Source organism: Schistocerca americana, chromosome 2, assembly GCF_021461395.2.
Source record: "Schistocerca americana isolate TAMUIC-IGC-003095 chromosome 2, iqSchAmer2.1, whole genome shotgun sequence".
Classification (NCBI taxonomy): Eukaryota; Metazoa; Arthropoda; class Insecta; order Orthoptera; family Acrididae; genus Schistocerca; species Schistocerca americana.
In genome coordinates this window covers 93,099,240-93,111,032 of record NC_060120.1, presented here as the reverse complement: position 1 = coordinate 93,111,032, position 11,793 = coordinate 93,099,240, and the positions used below count along the sequence as shown (strand labels likewise).

Sequence of the window (11,793 nt, the reverse complement as noted above, 5' to 3'; positions counted from 1 at the left end):
AACATCCATCTGTGCACAGCTAACTATATGCTGCGACTTATTGATTTGCCCACAGTTGGTTTAGCTTCTCGTTAGTGTTGTTGTTGTGGTCTTCAATCCGAAGACTGCTTCGATGGAGCTCTCTATGCTGTTCTATCCTCTGCGAGACTCTTCTTGTCCGAATGACTACTGCAACTTACATTCTTCTGAATCTGCTCACTGTATTTCTCTCTTGATCTCCCTCTACCATTTTTACTGCCTCACGCTTCCCTCTAATACCAAATTGGTGATCGCTTCATGTCTCAGAATGTATTCTACGAACCAATCCCTTCTAGTCAGGAAGTGCCACAATTTTTTTTGTCTCTCCAATTCTGTTCACTATCTCCTACCAATCAAATATTCACCATTTTTCTGTGGCACCATATATCAAAAGGTTCTTTCTCGTCGTGTATAAATTTTTTATCATCTACGGTTCACTTCCATGGATGGCTACGCTTTATACAAGTACTTTTAGGAAAGACTTCTTAGCACTTAATCTGTTTTCGACGTTAGCAAATTTCTCTTCTTCAGAAACGCTATTCTTGTCATTGCCAGTCTACATTTTATATTTTATCTACTTCGGTCACCATCATTTATTTTGCTTCCCAAATAGCAAAACTCATCTAGTACTTTAAGTGCTCCGTTCCCTAATCTACGTCTCTCAGCATCGCTTGATTTTATTCGACTACATTCCATTACCTTTGTTTTGCTTTTGTTAATGTTTATCTTATATCCTCCTTTCAAGACGTGATGCATTCCGTTCAACTGCTCTTCCAAGTCATTTGCTGTCCCCGACAGAACTAAAATGTCATAGGAACATGTCAAAGCTTTCATTTCTTCTTCCTGAACTTTAATTCTACTGCAGTTCTTTCTCTGTTTTCCCTTTACTGCTTGCTCGATGTATATATTGAATGACATCGGGAGTAGGCTACAACCTTACCTCACTTCCTTGTCAGCCGCTGCTCCCCTTTCATACTACTCGACTCACGTAACGTCCGGCTGGTTTGTATACAAGTTGTAAATAGCCTTTCTCACCCAGTATTTTTGCCACTGCTACTTTCATAATTTCAAAGAGAGTTTTACAGTCAAAATAGTCAAACGCTTTCTCTAGGTCTATAAATGTTATAAACGTAGGTTTGCCTTCCCTTAACCTGTCTTCTAAGACAAATCTTAGGGTCATTATTGCCTCGCGTGTTCCTACATTTCTTTGGAATCCAAACCGATTTTCCACGGGGTCGGCTTCTGCCAGGCTCTCCATTCTTCCATAAAGTGTTCCATAAAGACTTCATGTTTGTATTTTGCAACCATGACGTGTTAAGCTGACATTTCGGTAATGTTTATACCTGTTACCAACTGCTTTCGAAGAAATTGTAGTAATTACTTTCTTCTTGAAGTCTGAGGGCATTTCGCCCGTCTCATACATCTTGCACACCAGGTCGAAGTGTCTTGTCATTACCTGCCTCCAAAGGCTATCATAAGCTCTGACGGAATGTTGTCTACCTCGGGGTCTTGTTTCACCTTAGGTCTTTCACTGCTCTGTCAAATTCTTCTCAAGGTATTATATCACCCACCTCATCTCCATCCACGTCCTCTTCCATTTCTATAACATTGCCTTAAAAATTACGTCCCTGGTATACACCCTCTACAAACCTCTTGCGTCTTTCAGCTTTCCGTTCTCTGCTTAGGACTTGTTTCTCATCTGAGCTCTTTATATTCACACAGGTGCTTCTTTTATCTCCGAAGACATCTTTAATTATCCCGCAGGCGGTATCCTTCTTTCCCCTAGTAAACTATGCTTGTAAATCGTTACATTTGCCGTCTGTCCTTTGCTGCTTAGCCTTTTCCTGCTTCCTGTCAGTCTCATCTTTTAGAAATTTGTATTCCCTCTGGCCTGCTGCATTTCCTGCATTTTTAGAGTTTTTCCTTGCATAAATTAAGTTCAATATCTTCTGTGTTATTCAAGGATTTCTACTAGGCCTTGTGTTTTTATTTATTCGAGCCTTTACTGCCTTCACAACAGCTATTTGATACAAGAAAACAAAGTTCTATTTAAAAGAAATATAACTCTTTGCTGTAACTCTCTGAAAGATAACTAAATTCATAACCCCGCAGGAAGAATAACATTTCTCGCTGATGGCTTATGGCTGTGGCTAAGCCATGTCTCCGCAATAGCCTTTCTTTCAGAAGTGCTAGTTCTGCAAGGTTAGCAGGAGAGCTTCTGCAAAGTTTGGAAGGTAGGAGACGAGGTACTGGCAGAAGTACAGCTGTGAGGAGGGGGGGGGGGGGGGTTAGTTGTGTTGGATAGCTCAGTTGGTAGAGCACTTGCCCGCGAAAGGCAGAGGTTCCGAGTTCGAGTCTCGGTCCGGCACACAGTTTTAATCTGCCAGGAAGTTTCATATCAGCGCATACTCTGCTGCAGAGTGAAAATCTCATTCTGGGAACATTTCTTGCGTTTCGTATCTTATTATTAACGAAGTTACAGACAAGTATACGTTATCTGAAACAATTTGCATAAGAAGTTTTCTATTGTGTTGAGCGAGAGTCTTGCAATATTTTTTGAAAGACAGCGTATTAATCTATTAATCTTCTGTACTATCTAGATTTCTGCTTTTACGCCCTTTTCACGTACAGTGCTAAAAGATCTGAGACCTTTTAGACAGATGTTATGTTAAGGGTCTAAGCAAAAACTAACACGAAGAAGCGTCAGGATGACAGGACATACGTTAAGACATCAGTAACTAACGTCCGTGGTACCAGAGGGAGTTGCAGAGGGTAAAATATGAAGAGGGAGAGATATATTGCTGTAGAAACTGCTACTTTGATATTAAAAGGTTGACGCAGGAGAGGAATTCGTGATGGAGCTCATCGACCAAGTCAGTTTTGTAAACATAGTCCCCGACAAGGTACGAAACGGTAACTCGAGTCCAGTGCCACGTTGGAAGTAGTCATATTGGCGACAAGTGCAGGTGCTGAAGTGTAAATAACATCTGTGAAAACTGACACACGAGAAATGATGTTTGTTCAGAAATGACAATGATCACAAAAATATTACTGGTATTTACTATGAGAATTCAATGTAGAATGGAGCACCCACGAGCTGCTATCAAATACTGAGACGTTCTATGAAATCAAAGAAAGATGTGATATGTCCGTTGGAATCCTTATGTTGTTCGTATGCTCACAAAGAATGATTAGCTAGCTATTACTGTTGGATTGTTATAACTTGGTATGTGGTATCCGGTGGTCCCCAATCCATCGCATATGGCGTTTATTTTGAATGCTGCTGTAGGATGCCAGATTGCGATCACTATTGCAGCGGTTAACTGACATGTCGTCACTACTCAAGGATAGTTTAACAAGATTACTGCTGACGATTCGCAGATTCCGTGTTTGAGAGTAAATGTAGACAGTGGAGGTGGACGTTCAGGAGTAAATAACAGACATACTTAAAACAATTCTCATTTATTCTTCAGTCTGAGTTGCACATTTTTAACTACATGACATGTTTCGATATTCTGGGGCACCTTCTGATCTAATTAGTTGCGTTAGCAACCCATCTCGTCTGTTTCAGAACTACATTGGTACTCTGTTGATGAACTGTGGATGTGGGGCAGCGCCTCGTCAAATATTTGCCAAAGAAAATCGCAGAACAGCCTTGCGTTTTTGGAAGTTACTTTATAGAGACAGCCAGTTTCGGCATCTCCAGCATCATCAGGTCCCACATCGACTTCAAGTAAAAGCAATCAGATACATCTATAAATTGCATACTGGAGCCATCAGTATCTTCATACCGTGAATACGTGTTCGAATACTGCCTTCAAAGACTTGGCAACAGCTCTCAGTAAAAATACTAGTTACCAATGTGGAAGTTCTGATACAGACATGGTGGACGTCTGAAGAAACCACTTTGATCTGAAGGATTAAAACTGTGCTGATAACAGGAGGGCCTCCGCCACGTCCAACCAATACGGCTTGTATTCTGTAGTCAGGTCGCTTGTGTACAATCGTGTAATGATAGACGCTAGGATGTTTTCGATCAACATCTCTCCCACCCACCCCCGTTTGGAGAAAAGCAACATAAGGTTCATGACGTGTAATGGACTCAAACCTGATGGAGTCAACAGATAACTGAAAACTGAGCATTTTGCATCATATAAGAGATTCAAAAACGGATACTTTTCTTGAAATCGAGAAAAGGGAATATCACAACAGTCACTATTCAACGACAGCGCCGTTAGCCTAGCGACTAAGGCAGCTGGATAGAGATTCCCAGACGTATTCAGCATTTTTTTTCCATTTGTGTTTTCCACATCGAAACGGATAGCAGTAGGAGGTTCAGTAAAGTACATATATCAATATGCAATGATAACAAAGTAGACAAATAAATTTTTCAATTGATTTGAATTAGTAAAGAATTAAAATTTTAAGCCTCGTTGTATGAAAACAGTTCCGACAAAGAACTGCTGTGAAGACGAGCTACTGGAGAAAGACAGTTTTCGCATAAGGAAGAGAAACGAAACCTTGTAGCAGTTGCTAATGTAAATAAAATAACGCATTCCTAAAAGGCGCCATATTTCATCACAGCGTATAGGAAAATAACTGCCTAAACTTTTCCTGTGGTTTTAAGAAACTAATTATTATTTTGGTACAGGGCGTACTGAAGAGGTCTGTTGTATAGCCTACTCGTTAAAAATGCATATATCACTTGGCCTATATCTGGAAAATTGACAAATTCAAATGGTTCAAATGACTCTGAGCACTATGGGACTTAACGTCTGTGGTAATCAGTCCCCTAGAACTTGGAACTACTTAAACCTAACTAACCTAAGGACATCACACACACCCATGCCCGAGGCAGGATTCGAAACCGTGACCGTAGCGGTCGCGCGGTTCCAGACTGTAGCGCCTAGAACTGCTCGGCCATCCCGGCCGGCTGACAAATTCAGTTTACAAAACATACCTTCAGGACGTTGCAAACCCATGCGTTGCTGATAACAAGTTTTGCCTGATATTGGCTTCCTGAAATGGACAAACGAAAATTATCATTTATAATAGTACGTTTATAGATGATGAGAGCTGAACGAATTGCTCGGTAGAAGTAATACTGCAAAACTGCGCACCTGTGTGCCAGCCATGTGACGTTTATTTTTATTATCAAGTTAAAAATTTATTTTCAGGCTTGAAAATTGCAATCTGCTGGAAATCCAATGCGAAATGAACAGCCGCACCGATGCAATAACGATTCACAGCATAATTTATGATCAGCTTTCAATACCGATTTTTCAGACATTCTAATCGTAAGGGTGGCATGCATCAAAAGTAATGAGTCCGCCCCGGTAGCTGAGTGGTCAGCGTGACAGATTGTCAATCCTAAGGGCCCGGGTTCAATTCCCGGCTGGGTCGGAGATTTTCTCCGCTTAGGGACTGGGTGTTGTGTTGTCCTGTCCTAATCATCATCATTTCATCCCCATCGACGCGCAGGTCGCCGAAGTGGCGTCAAATCGAAAGACCTGCACCAGGCGAACGGTCTACCCGACGGGAGGCCCTAGCCACACGACATTTCCATTTCCATTTCTCGGAAAAGAAATATATTTAATTGTATATAACGTCTGTTTTCCGCCGAATATTTGGAAGGAGCGATGTAGGTGCGGGAAGACATCATTCGTTAGATGTTCTTCGTGCTGCGAATGTATTTGCTTCGAATGTTTGTGTGCCGAGTATCATCGAAATAATTGTTCGAAGGAAACTGAGGATATGTTACATAATAAGTGAAACAGCGGTTGTGAAGTGCCCAGGATTAAATTATAATTCTTTACCAATCCAAGTCGTTTGAAAAATTTATTTGCCTATCTTGCTGTTATTGATTTAGTTACCTTACTAGGCCTCCTATTACTACAAATTTCTGAGCAGAAAGAATAAAAATGGAAAAAAACCGTAGGGTGCAACGGGGAATATAATACTCTTTCTATGCTACCCATGCAGATGCCTTGGTCGCTACGCCAACGCAGCTTATGTACTACGGCGCTTAGCTTGTGGATACGTAAGAGGCAGTTATAAGAATTTCTTTCCTCGGTTTCTAGGAACATATGCGTTTGCGGACCCCATAAATGGTGATCAATTTCCAGCTGTCTGTCTATTCTGCCACCAGCTTGCGAAACAGAGAGTTGAACTAGATGCGCATCCAACTCACGCGGCGGATTGACGAACGTTCGTCTAATTCACCGACCAGATTCCAGTGTGGTTGTCTGGTGGTTTTCCGCGCTCTTTTAAGCAAATGATGCCTTGTCCCCAATTTCTGTCAGAGAAAACACGATATAAATACGGTTAAAACAAGATAATGTGCAGAACAGAGTTTACACTATTCACAGACAGGTTGCGGACAAAAATTCGCTTCTCGGGCTAACTGACGACTGTGGCGACGGGAAGGGCATCCGGCAACAAAGTTAAAATAAAAATAAATTTGCGAAGTCGTGAATACAGCGGGCGCCTTACGATTTAAGTCCTAGGAAAGAGAGAGAAGGTCTTGGTTGGAAGAAGGCACTGTGGCGGGAATTATAAACTGAAGTGTTCCTGAACAGTTTTCATCAAGTTATCCAGCTACGAACAAGCAAATGCTCTAACATCGTGACCAGTGGAGTAAGAGCTAAATGCAGCTAAAACCATTGTCGGTGTCCACGGACGAACACTCAGCAGACGTCCGCAGTCAAATTGTTAAGTTGGACACGTCTGAAACATTACATTTTCTCACTTAACATGAAACAACAATTTTTATGTGATGACTGCAGTCTCAGACGTTTTGTGTTTCTGAACAACAGCGCACAGGTCGTCAAACCAGACCACAGGAGTCGCCGTTGATCATTCGACTTAAACAGGTCCACCCCTCTACAGGGCGATTCAGCAGCCCCTACCGATATAATTTTATGCAATTTTGTATCTGGCCTTCAAAAACCACAGCAGCATTTCGATTTCCCCTTGCTCACTACGCGCAATCCTACAGACAAAAATGAACAGTAAGCTTTTGTAGAAGATTTAATGAAGCTAAATTTTGTGTAAAACGTTTACATACGAGGCCGCGGTGTTCGAGTTATTCAAGAAAGTAGTACAAAAATGACCTTCAAACTAGTCTTCAACCCACCCCAGCCTCCACCACTCATCCTTCAACAGTCACGTTTTCTAGCAAGTTGATCTTGACAGTCCTCTTACCACTGTACAAAAATTTGCGACTACGCCAACTATTCCAAATTTTCGATCATTTTCAGTCTCTATTAATTAGGCTGTTACGCCACCAACGTAGTCGGCTGTTTCATTAACATTATTAATTTACGCGTGGACGTGACAGAACTGGAAGAAGAAAGAATTTTTGTACACGTTAGGCTAAAACTAACTATGCTGACATTTCGATCCAAACTTAATCCTTACAAGGTCAGTAATTTCGTAGGCAGAAGGCCTGACGAATACAGAGATCTAATTGTTTATTTAATGCTTTTAAAATTCAGAAAATTGTAGGTAAGATTTACGCAAACGTCAGTTTTACAGTTTTTAAGTCCTCGACTTTAGCCAGTGGTGCAACAAGGCCAGTCAATGAATACCAAAAATTGTCGAATGTAGAAAATAACTCATGGAGTCTAAAATTTTTGTGGAATGAGGGAGTGCCATTATCCCGAAATCTTGATCTTATATACAGTAACCCGAATACTCCTGGTTTTAGCGAAAACTCATCCGAGTACAAAATTTAGCTACATTAAATTTGCTACAAAAAGGCCCCATTCATTTTCTCTGTAGGACTAATAGTTGGTACATAGTTTGTTTTTCAAGTCCTGATAAACATTTACGCGTTGTATGGAACGACACCGGTAATCAATCACCCTGTGCAAGTTCATAGGGTTTAATGGCTAATGTCAGTTTGAATAAAATCATTTTGAATCGTAGAGCAACACCTGTTGTCATATCTCACGGTGTTACCACATTGTGTGGTACCGTTGTATGTAGGAATCTCTGCCATCGATTTGTTACACACAGACACACACACACACACACACACACACACACACACATACTCTTTGAGTGTAGCAAAACAGCTTGTGCAAGCCTAAATGGCCTACTACACAAGCCAATTTCCCGGAAATAGATTATTCTGACAAATTGAAACTCACTTATACGCTGACCCTCCTGCATCAAACGTTTCTAATAGACACTTGCATTTTCTTTCATGTTTGCATTTAGTTCGCTCCACACAGGGTGAGCCTGGCGTGACACTAACTTTAGTTGTCAGCAAGAGAGGGTGTTGCCTGGCTTAAATGTTCACCGTCTCTCTGCAGTATCAACCACTTTTTGAGGGTAGACTGTTTTACACAGGATTCAAGGTCGAACTTTCTGCTACCATCTGTTTTTCACAATGGCAGAGTGTTTTCTTCAAACACGCAGCACATGAAAATGGAATACTTAAAATATATTATAGGTAGCTGATTTCCAATACTAGTTCACGCTTACAAATATTACAGACAAAATTAGTTTTAATAAAATCAATAATCAACGTTTTCCTTTCCTGTGTGGGTGAATAATTATAGACCGTTGCTTTTCATAGGCTTATTCTGGCTGACATGTAAGTGGTATCTTTAGAATCGACGGTTCCTAAACGTCTGCTTAGCTCCTATCAGAACGATTGAGATTTATTCTGTTGAGAAACTCTTCAAGCATTGCTACTTATTCAGTAAGACAAAAAGTTAAACTGATGATTTGACGGTGAAGCAAAAGTGAATTAATGCAGAATAGTAGAGATTCATCCACCAGCGGAAGTCGCTGGATTATTAATATCCAAATGTCAGTCACTAACTAAATGGTACTAACTTAAGGTTCATAAACTTACAGTTGGGTAAAAAAAAGAAAATCAGTGGAGGACAAAACCCATAATCGATATGTTATGGAAAAGAAGGTCACGTACGTTTAGCGTCAGTAACTTTGTGGCTATCTCCAACATTAATAACATGAGTGATTGTTCGACCCATGACCCTCACAAGAATAGAAATGAGACAAGAATGCTTGCACACTGCGCAGATACTGGGAATCAAGGTGAATTTAGCCCTCTTCAAACTATTTCACGCTTCTGCAACAGTATCTCGCATTACAGTGCCGTCTTATCACCGTTGGTTTAGCGTGCGTGACGACCGACGTTGCGGCTCTGAGTTCCGTCGGGGATCGCATTACGCGTGGGAAGGATTGCCCACACAGCGGCTGTGCTTTCAGATCCGCACCCCATCGTAGCGAATGCCGTTCTGAGAGCAGAACTTTAAGACTGAAAAGACGAATGGCCAAGTCACTTGCCGTCCCGGAATGAGACTGCGCAGCCATTGCCTCTTTGGCTTCCTATCTTGACTTCAGCAGCATTCACGTCTCTCCGGCCAGTCGTAGGGCACCGCCAAACCGCCCTTTCAACGGCTGGAGAGTTAACTGAGGACCAACCAATCAGCAGCTGCTGCACGAAGCGGCGGCCGGCTGTCCGATTCCCTCGGTGCGACGGTCGTTCGTCCTGCTCATAAGATCTCTGGAAACAGAAGTACTCTGAGGTCGTAATCCGCGAAGTATTCTCGACAGCCCCTCCCGCCAGGGGTTCAAGTCCTCCCTCGGGCGTGGGTGTGTGTGGTGTTCTTAGCATAACTTAGTTCAAGTAGTGTGTAAGTCTAGGGACCGATGACCACAGCAGTTTGGTTATTTAGATTGTTGTTGTGGTCTTCAGTCCAGAGACTGGTTTGATGCAGCTCTCCATACCACTCTATCCTGTGCAAGCTTCTTCACCTCCCAGTACCTACTGCAACCTACATCCTTCTGAATCTGCTTAGTGTATTCATCTCTCGGTCTCCTTCTACGATTTTTACCCTCCACGCTGCCCTCCAATTCGAAATTGGTGACCCCTTGATGCCTCAGAATCTGCCCTACCAACCGATCCCTCCTGATAGTCAAGGTGTGTCACAGACTCCTCTTCTCCCCAGTTCTATTCAATACCTCGTCATTAGTTATGTGATCTACCCATGCAATCTTCCGCCTTCTTCTGTAGCACCACATTTCGAAAGCTTCTATTCTCTTCTTGTCTACACTATTTATCGTCCACGTTTCACTTCCATACATGGCTACACTCCATACCAATACTTTCAGAAACAACTTTCTGGGACTTAAATCTATACTCGATGTTAACAAATTTCTCTTCTTCAGAAACGCTTTCCTTTCCATTGCCAGTCTGCATTTTATATCCTCTCTACTTCGACCATCATCAGTTATTTTGCTCCCCTAGTAGCAAAACTCATTTACTACTTAAAACGTCTCATTTCCTAAACTAATTCCCGCAGCATCACCCGATTTAAATCGACTACATTCCATTATTCTCGTTTTGCTTTTTTTGATACTCATCTTATATCCTCCTTTCAAGACACTGTCCATTCCGTTCAGCTGCTCTTCCAGGTCCTCTGCTGTCTCTGACAGAATTACAATGTCATCCGCGAACCTCAAAATCTTTATTTCTTCTCCAAGGATTTTAATTACTATTCCGAAATTTTCTTTTGTTTCCTTTACTGTTGGCTCAATATACAGATTGAACAACATCGGGGATAGACTACAACCCTGTCTTACTCCCTTCCGAACCACTTCTTCCCTTTCATGCCTCTCGACTCTTATAACTGCCATCTGGTTTCTGTACAAATTGTAAATAGCCTTTCGCTCCCTGTATTATAACCCTGCCACCTTCAGAATTTGAAAGAGAGTATTCCAGTCAACATTGTCAAAAGCTTTCTTTGTCTACAGATGCTAGAAACATAGGTTTTGCCTTTTCTTAATCTATTTTCTAACGTAAGTCGTGGGGTCACTATTGCCTCTCGTGTTCCAACATTTCTACGGAATCCAAACTTATCTTCCCCGAGGTCGGCTTCTATCAATTTTTCCATTCGTCTGTAAAGAATTCGCGTTTGTATTTTGCAGCTGTCACTTACTAAACTGATAGTTCGGTAATTTTCACATCTGTCAACACCTGCTTTCTTTGGGATTGTAATTATTATATTCTTCTTGAAGTCTGAGATATTTCCCCTGTCTCATACATCTTGCTCACTAGATGGTAGAGTCTTGTTAGGCCTGGCTCTCCCAAGGCTGTCAGTAGTTCTAATGGAATGTTGTCTACTCCCGGAGCCTTGATTCGACTTAGGTTTTTCAGTGCTCTGTCAAACTCTTCACGCAGTATCGTATCTCCTATTTTATCTTCATCTACATTCTCTTACATTTCCATAAAATTGTCCTCAAGAACATCGCCCTTACACATACCCTCTGTATACTCCTTCCATCTTTCTGCTTCTTTGCTTAGAACTGGGTTTTCATATGAGCTCCCTTAGATATTCACACACATATGAACATTTAGTATTCTCTATACATTATTCAACTAACTGTCCCGCTGCCTTCCAGCGGAATGTCTGCTCTTCAAGACAGAAGGCACTCCACCGCACTTTCGCTCTGGCTAATGGGGACAGCTCGCTTCGCCCTGCCCTCGTGTTTGCGTACACTATTGTGCGTTTCGTCGAAACTGTGACCACAGGTCCACTGTTGATTCCGCTATAAGCGGCTTAGCCACCGTCCGGTGAGCGCCAGATTCTTCTGGTCACACCTGGAGGTCGCCTGCTGAAGGGACGTTATGAAGGCCCACCGGCTTCATATCCGTGAGAACTGCAAGTTCAGAGGACTCCATAGGTAGGTCCAGGAACAGCAGTCACATGCTGATGTATTAGAAAAAGTACTGAAAAT

General features: G+C 41.9%; 1 non-coding gene across 1 annotated transcript; it reads left to right on the top strand.

The window, feature by feature from the left end:
* Window positions 1-2,313: 2,313 nt before the first annotated feature.
* Trnas-cga lies at window positions 2,314-2,387 on the top strand. The gene has a single exon. It is a non-coding gene; the product is annotated as a tRNA-Ser (tRNA).
* Window positions 2,388-11,793: the final 9,406 nt, after the last annotated feature.